This window comes from Procambarus clarkii, unplaced genomic scaffold (assembly GCF_040958095.1).
Source record: "Procambarus clarkii isolate CNS0578487 unplaced genomic scaffold, FALCON_Pclarkii_2.0 HiC_scaffold_109, whole genome shotgun sequence".
Lineage (NCBI taxonomy): Eukaryota > Metazoa > Arthropoda > Malacostraca > Decapoda > Cambaridae > Procambarus > Procambarus clarkii.
Window position 1 is genome coordinate 247804 of NW_027189142.1, and position 20000 is coordinate 267803.

The following is a 20000-nucleotide window of genomic DNA, read 5'->3' on the forward strand; positions in this document are numbered from 1 at the left end:
TCTCATTTTATAGCTATTTGCTTTCAGTGACAGAGGTTTTTGTTATAATAGTATTGGTGTCTAACACTCACAATCTCTTTAGAAATTAAAGTGTGGCTCCAATGGAGCCGAGTTTGTTGGTTTGAGGCCAAGCCACCACCACAGGGCAGTAAGTAAGCCGTTTACTTGGAGGAGGTGTACTTGGTGACGGCCTTAGTGCCCTCAGAGACGGCGTGCTTGGCCAGTTCTCCGGGCAACAGGAGCCTTACAGCCGTCTGGATCTCCCGACTGGTAATGGTGGAACGCTTGTTGTAGTGGGCCAGGCGAGAAGCCTCGGCGGCGATGCGCTCGAAGATGTCGTTCACGAACGAGTTCATGATCGACATGGCTTTGGAAGAGATACCAGTGTCGGGGTGGACCTGCTTCAGCACTTTGTAGATGTAGATGCTGTAGCTCTCCTTCCTCCTGCGCTTCTTTTTCTTATCGCCCTTGGCAATGGCCTTCTGGGCCTTTCCGGCCTTCTTGGCAGCCTTTCCAGATGCCTTGGGTGGCATGATGATGCTCGTGCTGGCTGGCGTTGCGATACAATAATGAACTTTTGCGCGAGGCGAGCTTTCCTTTTATATCCCGCTCGCGACTCAGCTCAGAGCGGGTCGCGTGGCGGAGCGCGCTGATTGGTCAGTGGCGGGCTCCCTTGATCCTGAGCGGGGTATATAACACGAAGCTCGATCTGCGGGGCGGCATAAAACCACCACAAACCCACAACAGCAGCAGCAATGTCAGGACGCGGCAAGGGAGGCAAAGTGAAGGGCAAGTCAAAGTCTCGCTCCAGCAGGGCCGGACTTCAGTTCCCCGTGGGCAGAATTCACCGTCTGCTGCGTAAGGGCAACTACGCCGAACGCGTCGGTGCTGGCGCTCCTGTCTACCTGGCAGCCGTCATGGAATACCTCGCTGCCGAAGTTCTGGAGCTCGCCGGTAACGCCGCACGTGACAACAAGAAGACCCGTATCATCCCACGTCACTTGCAGTTGGCCATCCGCAACGACGAAGAACTCAACAAACTTCTGTCTGGCGTAACCATTGCACAGGGAGGTGTTCTTCCAAACATTCAGGCAGTTCTTTTGCCAAAGAAGACAGAGAAGAAGTAAGCACTTCTGCCACCCACCACGACAAATACCATAACCAGGCTCCATCCGGAGCCACACACACTTTAATAGAGAGATTCAAGTAGACAATCAACTTTCAAACATTAATAATAACATTTATATTGATTTCATTTGGAATGTGTACATAACAAACAAACAAACAAAACAAAATTATAGGGGATATTCAGCATCACTTGGAATATTAACCAATCATATAAATCCAATATATATTTTATATTTTACTTTAAGCGAGGAATTCATATTCTATCAATTTTTAATCATACAAATGAACAAAAGCAATTCTTCACTAGACGTAACGAATGAATAAATGATCAAGGTTTTAATGTGTTTCATGAATAAATATATATATATATATATATATATATATATATAATATATATATATATATATATATATATATATATATAATATAATATAATATATATATATAATACTTGTGAACCAGAATATGTTTGAGCAGCAGCGATCGTGCCATTGGCCGAAGTGCAACAATTCAAATAATTTAAAGGGCCTGCTCGGGTATATAAGAGAGGCTGGGAGACTGGGGCCGGTGGTGGGTGATGGGTGATGAGTGATGGTGTGGTGTGGTGTGGTGTTGTTAAGAGTTGATTTACGGCCAGCCAGCCAGCTGCAGCCAAGGCAGGGCAGGGCAAGGCAAGGCAAGGCAAGGCAAGGCAAGGCAATAACAGGACAGGACAGCCAAGGCAAGGCAAGGCAAGGCAAGGCAAGGCAAGGCAAGCAGGCGGGGGCGGGCGGGCGGGCGGGCGGGCGGGCGGGCAGCCAGCCAGCCAGCCAGCCAGCCAGCCAGCAGCAGCAGCAGGCAGGCAGGCAGGCAGGCAGGCAGGCAGGCAGGCAGGCAGGCAGCCAGCAGCAGCCAGCCAGTCAGCCAACCAGCCAGCCAGCCAGCCAGCCAGCCAGGCAGGCAGGCAGCCAGCCAGCCAGCCACTCCCACTTTGTATTTATATGCATTCAATTTATATTCAAACATTATATATGTTAAGGGCCTAGTTTTAGTGTTTATTTTAAAAATGACAAACATCGAGTCGTTTTACCAGTCCTTTAGCGTTAACGGTGATGCATTTTAAAACTGAACAGAAATCACCTTTTCTGGATATATCAAATATCGAATCCGCTTAATGTGCCTACAATTCAATCATTCAAAAAATACATAATTTACATCATGCCTTTTCATAGAACAGACAATAAGATTTGAGACAATAAGAACTTTAGTTTTATAACTAAAGTTGCACAATTATACCAACTCTATGGTGGCTGGGTGGTAAGGTGTGTGGCTGGTGTTTTGGAAGTCGCGAGTTCAAACGACCCAATGGGAGTACTTTTTTTTTTTTTTATGCCATACAATCTTCCTAGTACTATTATGTAGGTGTGTGTGTGTGTGTTTTTATTCATTCTTTGGTTTTATAGATGACATACATATTGACTCCTTTTACCGGTCCTTAATTAGGCTCTGGGGAAGCAATGGTGGTGGTGGTGGTGGTGCATTTAAAACTAAACCAAAAATCACCAGTTCTGGACGCGTCAAATATCATATCCGCTTAATGTGTCTACAACCTAATTACTTAAAACTACACTATTTAATTCATTCATATCACGTGCATATTGGTCATTATGCTCATACAACCGACATAACAATTTATTTTCATTATTAGAATCATACATTTCATCAAGTAATACAGATACAAAGAGATTTTCTTTCTGAGAAGACCGTTAGTATTGGCTGGCTGGCAGGCAGGCAGGCAGGCATTTGAGGGTTATTATTTCGCCTGTTGATTGGGGGGAGGGTTGATGTGTTAGGGGGTTTTCGGTTAGGTGTGGTGGTGGTGATTGGTGGTGATTGGTGGTGGTGGTGATTGGTGGTGATTGGTGGTGAGTAGTGGTGGTGGTGGTGGTGGTGGTGGTAGTAGGTGGGAGGGGGGGGGGGGAAGGGGAATGATGGTCTGTGGATTCCTTCTCCGTACCCCTTACATATAAGCAAAAACATGCCTTCCTGTGGGTATAGAAACATTAACACAAATTATATCAGTAACTGATATTGTAGCCTTTTAAACAGAAAAGATTTGTACATACAAATACTTTTAAATTATCATTTATTTGTGGAAATGGCATTTACGTCATTAAATTGATACCTCAGCATCAAGTGTCCTGCAGTGGTCCAGTGGTAAAGTGTATATAAGTGATGCGTATTCTTGGAGTTGCGAGTTCAAACCCGGATTAAGCTATATATATATATATATATATATATATATATATATATATATATATATATATATATATATATATATATATATATATATATATATATATACAACATGTTTTGTTTTGGTTGTTTGTTTTTGTATAAAGCCTCACACACTATATTAAGCGAGTTTGTTTTAAACATGACATACATATTAATTCATTTTACCAGGCCTTATTCCACACAACTCCGTGAATTTCCCGTGGAGCCAGCCAGCCAGCCATTCAAACAAAAACAAACGAAACAAAACAAAACAAAACAAAAAACATTATTGCCAACAGCATTTGGTGTTCCCAGGCGGTCACCCATCCAAGTACTAACCAAACCCAACGTTGCTTAACTTCGCTGATCGGACGAGAAGCGGTGTTCTCAACGTGGTATGGCCGTTGGCATGAGACTGCCTACACATTGTGGCTAATAACCAACTCTTTTTAGTCATCACGGCAGGATACGGACCTTCTTGTGGTGTCTTAATGGTAATTGTATCCTAACATATTTTTGTCTCCTTGGCATGGATATTTAACATCGTTTATTCAGTCTTGGGTTTATGTTCTTTCGCCATTTACAGACATTTTACATCTACCTACTTCCTCAGCCTACCCTGCCAATTTCTAATGAATTTGTGGATTTTCTTTTGTAATACATACATGTGTGTGCTCATCTGCTCTTCAGTTTTTATGATATTTGTCTCATCTGTCCTGCTTTATGATACTTTTACAAAGAACATGAACAAATGCTTCTATTTTAGAGAAGATATGGGATCCAGGTTTCGGAGCCGTAAAACCAACCGTCGTGATTGGTGGACGAGTTGCCAGGTTGCAGCTTCTGTACCGTGCCGGCACATAAATAGGTTCGGCTCAAGCGGCGGCAGCATCATTCCCCCGTGACTGTCTGAGCGTCTCTCATCACCTTGGTTATCTCATCATCATCATGGTAGAAGCAAAGCCTACCAAGAAGGCTGCGGCTGCTGCTGCTGTGGCCACCACCAGGAAACCTCGCGTCCAGGTTGCTCACCCGAAAACTAGTCAAATGGTTCTAGCCGCGGTCGCAGCACTCAAAGACCGTAAGGGCTCGTCTCTACAAGCAATCAAGAAGTACGTTGTTGCCAACAACAAAGTCGAGGCTGCCAAGATCGCCATTTACATCCGAAGATTTCTCAAGAAAGCAGTGGCTGACGGCATTCTTGTTCAGACCAAGGGAAGTGGAGCTAGTGGATCATTCAAGCTGGCCGTAGCAGAGAAGAGGGCCGTTCTAACTCCCAAGAAAGCCACCACAACCAAGAAACCATCTACAGCAGCAAAGAAGGCCGTGGTAACTCCCAAGAAAGCCGCCACAAGCAACAAACCACCTACAGCCTTGAAAAAAGCAGCAGCAGCAGCAGCTTGTTGTTGGGAACAAAAAGCCCAAAATAAAGAGAGCTTCAAAATCTCCCAAACCACCCAAGGCAAAGAAAGCTGTCAAGAAAACAACAAAGGCAAAATAAACGACGACATGCAAGCAGCATGAATACACATGACAATAAACATCCAGGCCTCCCCCCTCAGTGGAGGGGCCTCATATGATTCCAAAAAGAGTTTAGTTTTGTAGACAAATAAATCATTACTTTTGGGGTAGATTTACTCTGTATATTATATATATATATATATATATATATATATATATATATATATATATATATATATATATATATATATATATATATATACATGGGTGAGGTGATATGGTACCAAAGTTTTGGTGAGGTGATTGACATTTACACAAGATAAAACACGAACCAATGGGAATAAAAACATAAGAATGGAAGTAACTGCAGAAGGCCTATTGGCCCATAACACAAGCACTTCCTCTTGATGCTTCTATATTGGTTCGGAGTCTTGAAGCTATAATATATATATATATATATATATATATATATATATATATATATATATATATATATTATATATATATATATATATAATATATATATATATATGCACACAAAACTAAATAGTCTTGTTAGACAAATTGCCCCTATTAGAGGCAAGTTGACTAACAAGCCGAATGACTGCAATTGTTTTGAATTTGAGTTAAATCTAACATAGAAATGTAATCAAACCTAACCTAACCTATGCTAACCCAAGCTAAGCTAACCTAACCTAACCTAAGCTAACCCAAGCTAAGCTAAGCTAACCTAACCTAACCTAACCTAACCTAACCTAAGCTAAGCTAACCTAACCTAACCTAACCTAACCTAACCTAACCCAGCAATTCATGATCTTAATATAATACTGTTAATTGGATAAACCAATTTGGAAAGAAATGTTCGAAAATAACAAAATTAACTGTGCTTGTTAGGAAAATTGGGCCTTGCATACTTGTCCCAATAGTGTGGTTCTCGCTTTTAGGTACGACATAAACGTATACCTAAGTTGAGAGAGAAAAAGATTCGCACTCAAACATGCATATCGATTGCCAGTCCTGAATTCTGGGTAGATATTCGTGTCCTCCCTTTTCATTTACCATCATTTGGATACTATCAAAACAGCTCTGAGAAGGATAAAATGAATAAAACGGGTAGCTCACTCATGTAAAAAGGAAGAGTTGGGAAAGATCTCTCTCTCTCTCTCTCCCCCTCACCCCCCCCCCCCCCACCAATGATCCTGCTCTGCTAGTATATAACGTAACAAACCTTCCCCCCCCCCCCTCCCTCCCAATCAGAGTCCCTTTAAGCATGCGAGGATAAAAAATAGATTTCATAAGACCCAATGTGCTAGCTGATATCAAAACAATTTATGTTATCGTCTATTAAGCCCTTCAGTAAAAAAGTATAGGGACCTAATTAGGTCCCGTTTTGAGGTGGTGGTGGGTGGAATCGATGGATTAGCCAAGCTCTTATCCGCCGAATCCGTAGAGGGTACGACCCTGGCGCTTCAGAGCGTACACCACGTCCATGCAGTGACGGTCTTCCTCTTGGCGTGTTCCGTGTAGGTTACAGCATCACGGATGACGTTCTCGAGGAACACCTTCAGGACGCCACGGGTCTCTTCGTAGATGAGACCCGAAATACGCTTCACGCCGCCACGACGAGCTAAGCGACGAATAGCGGGCTTGGTGATGCCCTGGATGTTGTCACGTAGCACCTTACGATGACGCTTGGCGCCACCCTTTCCGAGTCCCTTGCCTCCCTTGCCGCGTCCAGTCATGGTGTTGAAGTTGTGTGAATCGAATTGACGAATGCCCGCACGATTTCCCGACTATATCCCATCAAGCGGACGTACTAGTAGCATTGCAACTCCTGCCTGCCCTTACTTTACGCTTGTGGTCGAGTAGACACGGCTTTCTCACAACGCTTTCAAAACTGCAGTTGCCTACTCGTCTGTTTCACGTCCCTGTGAAATGACTTTTGCACAAATCCAAAAAATAGAGCAAAATCAGCGATAATAGTGATTGAGGTGAGCCGCCTGTTGGCTGCAGCCAGAGGAAGGAGGGGAGGGGCAACGGGGTGACGTAGGCGAGTCGAGCAGCCAATGGCGCTCGAGCAAGCGCCTCGAGACGGCGTATATAAGCAAAAATTTTTCGGCGCCGGCCATCACAAACCACAGTTGTTCACCATGGCTCGCACCAAGCAGACTGCTCGCAAGTCCACGGGAGGCAAGGCTCCTCGTAAGCAGCTGGCCACCAAGGCAGCACGCAAGTCTGCTCCTGCCACAGGGGGTGTGAAGAAGCCTCACCGTTACAGGCCCGGAACGGTCGCCCTGCGTGAGATCCGTCGTTACCAGAAGAGCACCGAGTTGCTCATCAGGAAACTTCCCTTCCAGCGTCTGGTGCGCGAGATTGCCCAGGACTTCAAGACCGATCTTCGCTTCCAGTCGTCTGCCGTCATGGCTTTACAGGAGGCATCCGAGGCTTACCTGGTCGGTCTCTTCGAGGACACTAACCTCTGTGCCATCCACGCCAAGCGTGTCACCATCATGCCAAAGGACATTCAGCTTGCTCGCCGTATCCGTGGAGAGCGTGCATAAGCTAAATCGACCACCCTAGTATACACCAAACTCGGCCCTTCTCAGGGCCAAAATATCCTTCTAAGGAGATTTCAGACATTCCTAGCATAATTTAGGTGTCATACATACATGTGATATCAATAAATCAAGTCATTTGTAGTACAACCTGTTCTCTTACAAACAAAACGCCGTCGCTTTTCACTCTTATGCACTGTCAAGGATCACCCCCCCCCCCCAAAATAAAAATTGTCATACTGTACTAGAAATAAAAGCAGCTTGTATAAGTGACATATACTGTCCAGTCCTGTTTTATTCTGTTTTCGGTCCTCTGGCTTAATCTGTTAAGTTAGGAGATGACATTTTAAATTAACCGTTTTCTTGACATTTTCAAACCTAAGAGGGTGGCCTGCATAGTAATCCTAATGTGGAACATAACAATGAATCTCTAATCTCTAGAAAAAAGATACCGAGTGCTTATATGTGTTGAGAGAGAGAGAGAGAGAGAGAGAGAGAGAGAGAGAGAGAGAGAGAGAGAGAGAGAGAGAGAGAGAGAGAGAGAGAGAGAGACACAGACAGACAGACAAGACAGACAAGACAGACAGACAGACAGACAGACAGACAGACAGACAGACAGACAGACAGACAGACAGGCAGGCAGGCAGGCAGACAGACAGACAGACAGACAGACAGACAGACAGACAGACACTGAGAGAGAGAAACACACACAGACAGTTTCATAAATATTCTCATTTTATAGCTATTTGCTTTCAGTGACAGAGGTTTTTGTTATAATAGTATTGGTGTCTAACACTCACAATCTCTTTAGAAATTAAAGTGTGGCTCCAATGGAGCCGAGTTTGTTGGTTTGAGGCCAAGCCACCACCACAGGGCAGTAAGTAAGCCGTTTACTTGGAGGAGGTGTACTTGGTGACGGCCTTAGTGCCCTCAGAGACGGCGTGCTTGGCCAGTTCTCCGGGCAACAGGAGCCTTACAGCCGTCTGGATCTCCCGACTGGTAATGGTGGAACGCTTGTTGTAGTGGGCCAGGCGAGAAGCCTCGGCGGCGATGCGCTCGAAGATGTCGTTCACGAACGAGTTCATGATCGACATGGCTTTGGAAGAGATACCAGTGTCGGGGTGGACCTGCTTCAGCACTTTGTAGATGTAGATGCTGTAGCTCTCCTTCCTCCTGCGCTTCTTTTTCTTATCGCCCTTGGCAATGGCCTTCTGGGCCTTTCCGGCCTTCTTGGCAGCCTTTCCAGATGCCTTGGGTGGCATGATGATGCTCGTGCTGGCTGGCGTTGCGATACAATAATGAACTTTTGCGCGAGGCGAGCTTTCCTTTTATATCCCGCTCGCGACTCAGCTCAGAGCGGGTCGCGTGGCGGAGCGCGCTGATTGGTCAGTGGCGGGCTCCCTTGATCCTGAGCGGGGTATATAACACGAAGCTCGATCTGCGGGGCGGCATAAAACCACCACAAACCCACAACAGCAGCAGCAATGTCAGGACGCGGCAAGGGAGGCAAAGTGAAGGGCAAGTCAAAGTCTCGCTCCAGCAGGGCCGGACTTCAGTTCCCCGTGGGCAGAATTCACCGTCTGCTGCGTAAGGGCAACTACGCCGAACGCGTCGGTGCTGGCGCTCCTGTCTACCTGGCAGCCGTCATGGAATACCTCGCTGCCGAAGTTCTGGAGCTCGCCGGTAACGCCGCACGTGACAACAAGAAGACCCGTATCATCCCACGTCACTTGCAGTTGGCCATCCGCAACGACGAAGAACTCAACAAACTTCTGTCTGGCGTAACCATTGCACAGGGAGGTGTTCTTCCAAACATTCAGGCAGTTCTTTTGCCAAAGAAGACAGAGAAGAAGTAAGCACTTCTGCCACCCACCACGACAAATACCATAACCAGGCTCCATCCGGAGCCACACACACTTTAATAGAGAGATTCAAGTAGACAATCAACTTTCAAACATTAATAATAACATTTATATTGATTTCATTTGGAATGTGTACATAACAAACAAACAAACAAAACAAAATTATAGGGGATATTCAGCATCACTTGGAATATTAACCAATCATATAAATCCAATATATATTTTATATTTTACTTTAAGCGAGGAATTCATATTCTATCAATTTTTAATCATACAAATGAACAAAAGCAATTCTTCACTAGACGTAACGAATGAATAAATGATCAAGGTTTTAATGTGTTTCATGAATAAATATATATATATATATATATATATATATATATATATATATATATATATATATATATATATATATATATATATATATATATAATATAATATATATAATATATTATAATACTTGTGAACCAGAATATGTTTGAGCAGCAGCGATCGTGCCATTGGCCGAAGTGCAACAATTCAAATAATTTAAAGGGCCTGCTCGGGTATATAAGAGAGGCTGGGAGACTGGGGCCGGTGGTGGGTGATGGGTGATGAGTGATGGTGTGGTGTGGTGTGGTGTTGTTAAGAGTTGATTTACGGCCAGCCAGCCAGCTGCAGCCAAGGCAGGGCAGGGCAAGGCAAGGCAAGGCAAGGCAAGGCAAGGCAATAACAGGACAGGACAGCCAAGGCAAGGCAAGGCAAGGCAAGGCAAGGCAAGGCAAGCAGGCGGGCGGGCGGGCGGGCGGGCGGGCGGGCGGGCGGCAGCCAGCCAGCCAGCCAGCCAGCCAGCCAGCCAGCCAGCCAGGCAGCAGCAGGCAGGCAGGCAGGCAGGGCAGGCAGGCAGGCAGGCAGCCAGGCAGCCAGCCAGTCAGCCAACCAGCCAGCCAGCCAGCCAGCCAGCCAGCAGGCAGGCAGCCAGCCAGCCAGCCACTCCCACTTTGTATTTATATGCATTCAATTTATATTCAAACATTATATATGTTAAGGGCCTAGTTTTAGTGTTTATTTTAAAAATGACAAACATCGAGTCGTTTTACCAGTCCTTTAGCGTTAACGGTGATGCATTTTAAAACTGAACAGAAATCACCTTTTCTGGATATATCAAATATCGAATCCGCTTAATGTGCCTACAATTCAATCATTCAAAAAATACATAATTTACATCATGCCTTTTCATAGAACAGACAATAAGATTTGAGACAATAAGAACTTTAGTTTTATAACTAAAGTTGCACAATTATACCAACTCTATGGTGGCTGGGTGGTAAGGTGTGTGGCTGGTGTTTTGGAAGTCGCGAGTTCAAACGACCCAATGGGAGTACTTTTTTTTTTTTTTGCCATACAATCTTCCTAGTACTATTATGTAGGTGTGTGTGTGTGTGTTTTTATTCATTCTTTGGTTTTATAGATGACATACATATTGACTCCTTTTACCGGTCCTTAATTAGGCTCTGGGGAAGCAATGGTGGTGGTGGTGGTGGTGGTGCATTTAAAACTAAACCAAAAATCACCAGTTCTGGACGCGTCAAATATCATATCCGCTTAATGTGTCTACAACCTAATTACTTAAAACTACACTATTTAATTCATTCATATCACGTGCATATTGGTCATTATGCTCATACAACCGACATAACAATTTATTTTCATTATTAGAATCATACATTTCATCAAGTAATACAGATACAAAGAGATTTTCTTTCTGAGAAGACCGTTAGTATTGGCTGGCTGGCAGGCAGGCAGGCAGGCATTTGAGGGTTATTATTTCGCCTGTTGATTGGGGGGGGTTGATGTGTTAGGGGGTTTTCGGTTAGGTGTGGTGGTGGTGATTGGTGGTGATTGGTGGTGGTGGTGATTGGTGGTGATTGGTGGTGAGTAGTGGTGGTGGTGGTGGTGGTGGTGGTAGTAGGTGGGAGGGGGGGGGGGGGGGGAAGGGGAATGATGGTCTGTGGATTCCTTCTCCGTACCCCTTACATATAAGCAAAAACATGCCTTCCTGTGGGTATAGAAACATTAACACAAATTATATCAGTAACTGATATTGTAGCCTTTTAAACAGAAAAGATTTGTACATACAAATACTTTTAAATTATCATTTATTTGTGGAAATGGCATTTACGTCATTAAATTGATACCTCAGCATCAAGTGTCCTGCAGTGGTCCAGTGGTAAAGTGTATATAAGTGATGCGTATTCTTGGAGTTGCGAGTTCAAACCCGGATTAAGCTATATATATATATATATATTATATATATATATATATATATATATATATATATTATATATATATATATATATATACACAACATGTTTTGTTTTGGTTGTTTGTTTTTGTATAAAGCCTCACACACTATATTAAGCGAGTTTGTTTTAAACATGACATACATATTAATTCATTTTACCAGGCCTTATTCCACACAACTCCGTGAATTTCCCGTGGAGCCAGCCAGCCAGCCAGCCATTCAAACAAAAACAAACGAAACAAAACAAAACAAAACAAAAAACATTATTGCCAACAGCATTTGGTGTTCCCAGGCGGTCACCCATCCAAGTACTAACCAAACCCAACGTTGCTTAACTTCGCTGATCGGACGAGAAGCGGTGTTCTCAACGTGGTATGGCCGTTGGCATGAGACTGCCTACACATTGTGGCTAATAACCAACTCTTTTTAGTCATCACGGCAGGATACGGACCTTCTTGTGGTGTCTTAATGGTAATTGTATCCTAACATATTTTTGTCTCCTTGGCATGGATATTTAACATCGTTTATTCAGTCTTGGGTTTATGTTCTTTCGCCATTTACAGACATTTTACATCTACCTACTTCCTCAGCCTACCCTGCCAATTTCTAATGAATTTGTGGATTTTCTTTTGTAATACATACATGTGTGTGCTCATCTGCTCTTCAGTTTTTATGATATTTGTCTCATCTGTCCTGCTTTATGATACTTTTACAAAGAACATGAACAAATGCTTCTATTTTAGAGAAGATATGGGATCCAGGTTTCGGAGCCGTAAAACCAACCGTCGTGATTGGTGGACGAGTTGCCAGGTTGCAGCTTCTGTACCGTGCCGGCACATAAATAGGTTCGGCTCAAGCGGCGGCAGCATCATTCCCCCGTGACTGTCTGAGCGTCTCTCATCACCTTGGTTATCTCATCATCATCATGGTAGAAGCAAAGCCTACCAAGAAGGCTGCGGCTGCTGCTGCTGTGGTGGCCACCACCAGGAAACCTCGCGTCCAGGTTGCTCACCCGAAAACTAGTCAAATGGTTCTAGCCGCGGTCGCAGCACTCAAAGACCGTAAGGGCTCGTCTCTACAAGCAATCAAGAAGTACGTTGTTGCCAACAACAAAGTCGAGGCTGCCAAGATCGCCATTTACATCCGAAGATTTCTCAAGAAAGCAGTGGCTGACGGCATTCTTGTTCAGACCAAGGGAAGTGGAGCTAGTGGATCATTCAAGCTGGCCGTAGCAGAGAAGAGGGCCGTTCTAACTCCCAAGAAAGCCACCACAACCAAGAAACCATCTACAGCAGCAAAGAAGGCCGTGGTAACTCCCAAGAAAGCCGCCACAAGCAACAAACCACCTACAGCCTTGAAAAAAAAGCAGCAGCAGCAGCAGCTTGTTGTTGGGAACAAAAAGCCCAAAATAAAGAGAGCTTCAAAATCTCCCAAACCACCCAAGGCAAAGAAAGCTGTCAAGAAAACAACAAAGGCAAAATAAACGACGACATGCAAGCAGCATGAATACACATGACAATAAACATCCAGGCCTCCCCCCTCAGTGGAGGGCCTCATATGATTCCAAAAAGAGTTTAGTTTTGTAGACAAATAAATCATTACTTTTGGGGTAGATTTACTCTGTATATTATATATATATATATATATATATATATATATATATATATATATATATATATATATATATATACACATACATGGGTGAGGTGATATGGTACCAAAGTTTTTGGTGAGGTGATTGACATTTACACAAGATAAAACACGAACCAATGGGAATAAAAACATAAGAATGGAAGTAACTGCAGAAGGCCTATTGGCCCATAACACAAGCACTTCCTCTTGATGCTTCTATATTGGTTCGGAGTCTTGAAGCTATAATATATATAATATATATATATATATATATATATATATATATATATATATATATATATATATATATATATATATATATATATATATATATATATATATATGCACACAAAACTAAATAGTCTTGTTAGACAAATTGCCCCTATTAGAGGCAAGTTGACTAACAAGCCGAATGACTGCAATTGTTTTGAATTTGAGTTAAATCTAACATAGAAATGTAATCAAACCTAACCTAACCTATGCTAACCCAAGCTAAGCTAACCTAACCTAACCTAAGCTAACCCAAGCTAAGCTAAGCTAACCTAACCTAACCTAACCTAACCTAACCTAAGCTAAGCTAACCTAACCTAACCTAACCTAACCTAACCTAACCCAGCAATTCATGATCTTAATATAATACTGTTAATTGGATAAACCAATTTGGAAAGAAATGTTCGAAAATAACAAAATTAACTGTGCTTGTTAGGAAAATTGGGCCTTGCATACTTGTCCCAATAGTGTGGTTCTCGCTTTTAGGTACGACATAAACGTATACCTAAGTTGAGAGAGAAAAAGATTCGCACTCAAACATGCATATCGATTGCCAGTCCTGAATTCTGGGTAGATATTCGTGTCCTCCCTTTTCATTTACCATCATTTGGATACTATCAAAACAGCTCTGAGAAGGATAAAATGAATAAAACGGGTAGCTCACTCATGTAAAAAGGAAGAGTTGGGAAAGATCTCTCTCTCTCTCTCTCTCCCCCTCACCCCCCCCCCCCACCAATGATCCTGCTCTGCTAGTATATAACGTAACAAACCTTCCCCCCCCCCCCTCCCTCCCAATCAGAGTCCCTTTAAGCATGCGAGGATAAAAAATAGATTTCATAAGACCCAATGTGCTAGCTGATATCAAAACAATTTATGTTATCGTCTATTAAGCCCTTCAGTAAAAAAGTATAGGGACCTAATTAGGTCCCGTTTTGAGGTGGTGGTGGGTGGAATCGATGGATTAGCCAAGCTCTTATCCGCCGAATCCGTAGAGGGTACGACCCTGGCGCTTCAGAGCGTACACCACGTCCATGGCAGTGACGGTCTTCCTCTTGGCGTGTTCCGTGTAGGTTACAGCATCACGGATGACGTTCTCGAGGAACACCTTCAGGACGCCACGGGTCTCTTCGTAGATGAGACCCGAAATACGCTTCACGCCGCCACGACGAGCTAAGCGACGAATAGCGGGCTTGGTGATGCCCTGGATGTTGTCACGTAGCACCTTACGATGACGCTTGGCGCCACCCTTTCCGAGTCCCTTGCCTCCCTTGCCGCGTCCAGTCATGGTGTTGAAGTTGTGTGAATCGAATTGACGAATGCCCGCACGATTTCCCGACTATATCCCATCAAGCGGACGTACTAGTAGCATTGCAACTCCTGCCTGCCCTTACTTTACGCTTGTGGTCGAGTAGACACGGCTTTCTCACAACGCTTTCAAAACTGCAGTTGCCTACTCGTCTGTTTCACGTCCCTGTGAAATGACTTTTGCACAAATCCAAAAAATAGAGCAAAATCAGCGATAATAGTGATTGAGGTGAGCCGCCTGTTGGCTGCAGCCAGAGGAAGGAGGGGAGGGGCAACGGGGTGACGTAGGCGAGTCGAGCAGCCAATGGCGCTCGAGCAAGCGCCTCGAGACGGCGTATATAAGCAAAAATTTTTCGGCGCCGGCCATCACAAACCACAGTTGTTCACCATGGCTCGCACCAAGCAGACTGCTCGCAAGTCCACGGGAGGCAAGGCTCCTCGTAAGCAGCTGGCCACCAAGGCAGCACGCAAGTCTGCTCCTGCCACAGGGGGTGTGAAGAAGCCTCACCGTTACAGGCCCGGAACGGTCGCCCTGCGTGAGATCCGTCGTTACCAGAAGAGCACCGAGTTGCTCATCAGGAAACTTCCCTTCCAGCGTCTGGTGCGCGAGATTGCCCAGGACTTCAAGACCGATCTTCGCTTCCAGTCGTCTGCCGTCATGGCTTTACAGGAGGCATCCGAGGCTTACCTGGTCGGTCTCTTCGAGGACACTAACCTCTGTGCCATCCACGCCAAGCGTGTCACCATCATGCCAAAGGACATTCAGCTTGCTCGCCGTATCCGTGGAGAGCGTGCATAAGCTAAATCGACCACCCTAGTATACACCAAACTCGGCCCTTCTCAGGGCCAAAATATCCTTCTAAGGAGATTTCAGACATTCCTAGCATAATTTAGGTGTCATACATACATGTGATATCAATAAATCAAGTCATTTGTAGTACAACCTGTTCTCTTACAAACAAAACGCCGTCGCTTTTCACTCTTATGCACTGTCAAGGATCACCCCCCCCCCAAAATAAAAATTGTCATACTGTACTAGAAATAAAAGCAGCTTGTATAAGTGACATATACTGTCCAGTCCTGTTTTATTCTGTTTTCGGTCCTCTGGCTTAATCTGTTAAGTTAGGAGATGACATTTTAAATTAACCGTTTTCTTGACATTTTCAAACCTAAGAGGGTGGCCTGCATAGTAATCCTAATGTGGAACATAACAATGAATCTCTAATCTCTAGAAAAAAGATACCGAGTGCTTATATGTGTTGAGAGAGAGAGAGAGAGAGAGAGAGAAGAGAAGAGAGAGAGAGAGAGAGAGAGAGAGAGAGAGAGAGAGAGAGAGAGAGAGAGACACACAGACAGACAGACAAGACAGACAAGACAGACAGACAGACAGACAGACAGACAGACAGACAGACAGACAGACAGACAGACAGACAGACAGGCAGGCAGGCAGGCAGACAGACAGACAGACAGACAGACAGACAGACAGACAGACACTGAGAGAGAGAAACACACACAGACAGTTTCATAAATATTCTCATTTTATAGCTATTTGCTTTCAGTGACAGAGGTTTTTGTTATAATAGTATTGGTGTCTAACACTCACAATCTCTTTAGAAATTAAAGTGTGGCTCCAATGGAGCCGAGTTTGTTGGTTTGAGGCCAAGCCACCACCACAGGGCAGTAAGTAAGCCGTTTACTTGGAGGAGGTGTACTTGGTGACGGCCTTAGTGCCCTCAGAGACGGCGTGCTTGGCCAGTTCTCCGGGCAACAGGAGCCTTACAGCCGTCTGGATCTCCCGACTGGTAATGGTGGAACGCTTGTTGTAGTGGGCCAGGCGAGAAGCCTCGGCGGCGATGCGCTCGAAGATGTCGTTCACGAACGAGTTCATGATCGACATGGCTTTGGAAGAGATACCAGTGTCGGGGTGGACCTGCTTCAGCACTTTGTAGATGTAGATGCTGTAGCTCTCCTTCCTCCTGCGCTTCTTTTTCTTATCGCCCTTGGCAATGGCCTTCTGGGCCTTTCCGGCCTTCTTGGCAGCCTTTCCAGATGCCTTGGGTGGCATGATGATGCTCGTGCTGGCTGGCGTTGCGATACAATAATGAACTTTTGCGCGAGGCGAGCTTTCCTTTTATATCCCGCTCGCGACTCAGCTCAGAGCGGGTCGCGTGGCGGAGCGCGCTGATTGGTCAGTGGCGGGCTCCCTTGATCCTGAGCGGGGTATATAACACGAAGCTCGATCTGCGGGGCGGCATAAAACCACCACAAACCCACAACAGCAGCAGCAATGTCAGGACGCGGCAAGGGAGGCAAAGTGAAGGGCAAGTCAAAGTCTCGCTCCAGCAGGGCCGGACTTCAGTTCCCCGTGGGCAGAATTCACCGTCTGCTGCGTAAGGGCAACTACGCCGAACGCGTCGGTGCTGGCGCTCCTGTCTACCTGGCAGCCGTCATGGAATACCTCGCTGCCGAAGTTCTGGAGCTCGCCGGTAACGCCGCACGTGACAACAAGAAGACCCGTATCATCCCACGTCACTTGCAGTTGGCCATCCGCAACGACGAAGAACTCAACAAACTTCTGTCTGGCGTAACCATTGCACAGGGAGGTGTTCCCAAATTCAGGCAGTTCTTTTGCCAAAGAAGACAGAGAAGAAGTAAGCACTTCTGCCACCCACCACGACAAATACCATAACCAGGCTCCATCCGGAGCCACACACACTTTAATAGAGAGATTCAAGTAGACAATCAACTTTCAAACATTAATAATAACATTTATATTGATTTCATTTGGAATGTGTACATAACAAACAAACAAACAAAACAAAATTATAGGGGATATTCAGCATCACTTGGAATATTAACCAATCATATAAATCCAATATATATTTTATATTTTACTTTAAGCGAGGAATTCATATTCTATCAATTTTTAATCATACAAATGAACAAAAGCAATTCTTCACTAGACGTAACGAATGAATAAATGATCAAGGTTTTAATGTGTTTCATGAATAAATATATATATATATATATATATATATATATATATATATATATATATTATATATATATATATATATATAATATAATATATATATATAATACTTGTGAACCAGAATATGTTTGAGCAGCAGCGATCGTGCCATTGGCCGAAGTGCAACAATTCAAATAATTTAAAGGGCCTGCTCGGGTATATAAGAGAGGCTGGGAGACTGGGGCCGGTGGTGGGTGATGGGTGATGAGTGATGGTGTGGTGTGGTGTGGTGTTGTTAAGAGTTGATTTACGGCCAGCCAGCCAGCTGCAGCCAAGGCAGGGCAGGGCAAGGCAAGGCAAGGCAAGGCAAGGCAATAACAGGACAGGACAGCCAAGGCAAGGCAAGGCAAGGCAAGGCAAGCAGGCGGGCGGGCGGGCGGGGGCGGGCGGGCGGGCGGGCAGCCAGCCAGCCAGCCAGCCAGCCAGCCAGCCAGCCAGCCAGCCAGCCAGCCAGGCAGGCAGGCAGGCAGCAGGCAGGCAGGCAGGCAGGCAGGCAGCCAGGCAGCCAGCCAGTCAGCCAACCAGCCAGCCAGCCAGCCAGCCAGCCAGGCAGGCAGGCAGCCAGCCAGCCAGCCACTCCCACTTTGTATTTATATGCATTCAATTTATATTCAAACATTATATATGTTAAGGGCCTAGTTTTAGTGTTTATTTTAAAAATGACAAACATCGAGTCGTTTTACCAGTCCTTTAGCGTTAACGGTGATGCATTTTAAAACTGAACAGAAATCACCTTTTCTGGATATATCAAATATCGAATCCGCTTAATGTGCCTACAATTCAATCATTCAAAAAATACATAATTTACATCATGCCTTTTCATAGAACAGACAATAAGATTTGAGACAATAAGAACTTTAGTTTTATAACTAAAGTTGCACAATTATACCAACTCTATGGTGGCTGGGTGGTAAGGTGTGTGGCTGGTGTTTTGGAAGTCGCGAGTTCAAACGACCCAATGGGAGTACTTTTTTTTTTTTTTTATGCCATACAATCTTCCTAGTACTATTATGTAGGTGTGTGTGTGTGTGTGTTTTATTCATTCTTTGGTTTTATAGATGACATACATATTGACTCCTTTTACCGGTCCTTAATTAGGCTCTGGGGAAGCAATGGTGGTGGTGGTGGTGGTGGTGCATTTAAAACTAAACCAAAAATCACCAGTTCTGGACGCGTCAAATATCATATCCGCTTAATGTGTCTACAACCTAATTACTTAAAACTACACTATTTAATTCATTCATATCACGTGCATATTGGTCATTATGCTCATACAACCGACATAACAATTTATTTTCATTATTAGAATCATACATTTCATCAAGTAATACAGATACAAAGAGATTTTCTTTCTGAGAAGACCGTTAGTATTGGCTGGCTGGCAGGCAGGCAGGCAGGCATTTGAGGGTTATTATTTCGCCTGTTGATTGGGGGGAGGGTTGATGTGTTAGGGGGTTTTCGGTTAGGTGTGGTGGTGGTGATTGGTGGTGATTGGTGGTGGTGGTGATTGGTGGTGATTGGTGGTGAGTAGTGGTGGTGGTGGTGGTGGTAGTAGGTGGGAGGGGGGGGGGGGGAAGGGGAATGATGGTCTGTGGATTCCTTCTCCGTACCCCTTACATATAAGCAAAAACATGCCTTCCTGTGGGTATAGAAACATTAACACAAATTATATCAGTAACTGATATTGTAGCCTTTTAAACAGAAAAGATTTGTACATACAAATACTTTTAAATTATCATTTATTTGTGGAAATGGCATTTACGTCATTAAATTGATACCTCAGCATCAAGTGTCCTGCAGTGGTCCAGTGGTAAAGTGTATATAAGTGATGCGTATTCTTGGAGTTGCGAGTTCAAACCCGGATTAAGCTATATATATATATATAATATATATATATATATATATATATATATATATATATATATATATATATATATATATACAACATGTTTTGTTTTGGTTGTTTGTTTTTGTATAAAGCCTCACACACTATATTAAGCGAGTTTGTTTTAAACATGACATACATATTAATTCATTTTACCAGGCCTTATTCCACACAACTCCGTGAATTTCCCGTGGAGCCAGCCAGCCAGCCAGCCAGCCATTCAAACAAAAACAAACGAAACAAAACAAAACAAAACAAAAAACATTATTGCCAACAGCATTTGGTGTTCCCAGGCGGTCACCCATCCAAGTACTAACCAAACCCAACGTTG

The 20000-nt window shown here is 44.2% G+C and overlaps 3 non-coding genes across 3 annotated transcripts in view; all 3 read right to left on the reverse strand.

The window, feature by feature from the left end:
- Window positions 1-3674: 3674 nt before the first annotated feature.
- On the reverse strand, window positions 3675-3793 carry LOC138360383 (5S ribosomal RNA). Its single transcript, XR_011226331.1, has one exon. It is a non-coding gene; the product is annotated as a 5S ribosomal RNA (ribosomal RNA).
- An 8020-nt stretch (window positions 3794-11813) lies between these two features.
- Window positions 11814-11932, reverse strand: LOC138360384 (5S ribosomal RNA). Its single transcript, XR_011226332.1, has one exon. It is a non-coding gene; the product is annotated as a 5S ribosomal RNA (ribosomal RNA).
- Window positions 11933-19937: 8005 nt separating this feature from the next.
- The window catches only part of LOC138360385 (5S ribosomal RNA), a 119-nt gene continuing 56 nt past the window's right edge, over window positions 19938-20000 (reverse strand). Inside the window, exon 1 of the ribosomal RNA XR_011226333.1 lies at window positions 19938-20000. This exon is cut by the window's right edge and continues 56 nt beyond it. This is a non-coding gene — a ribosomal RNA (5S ribosomal RNA).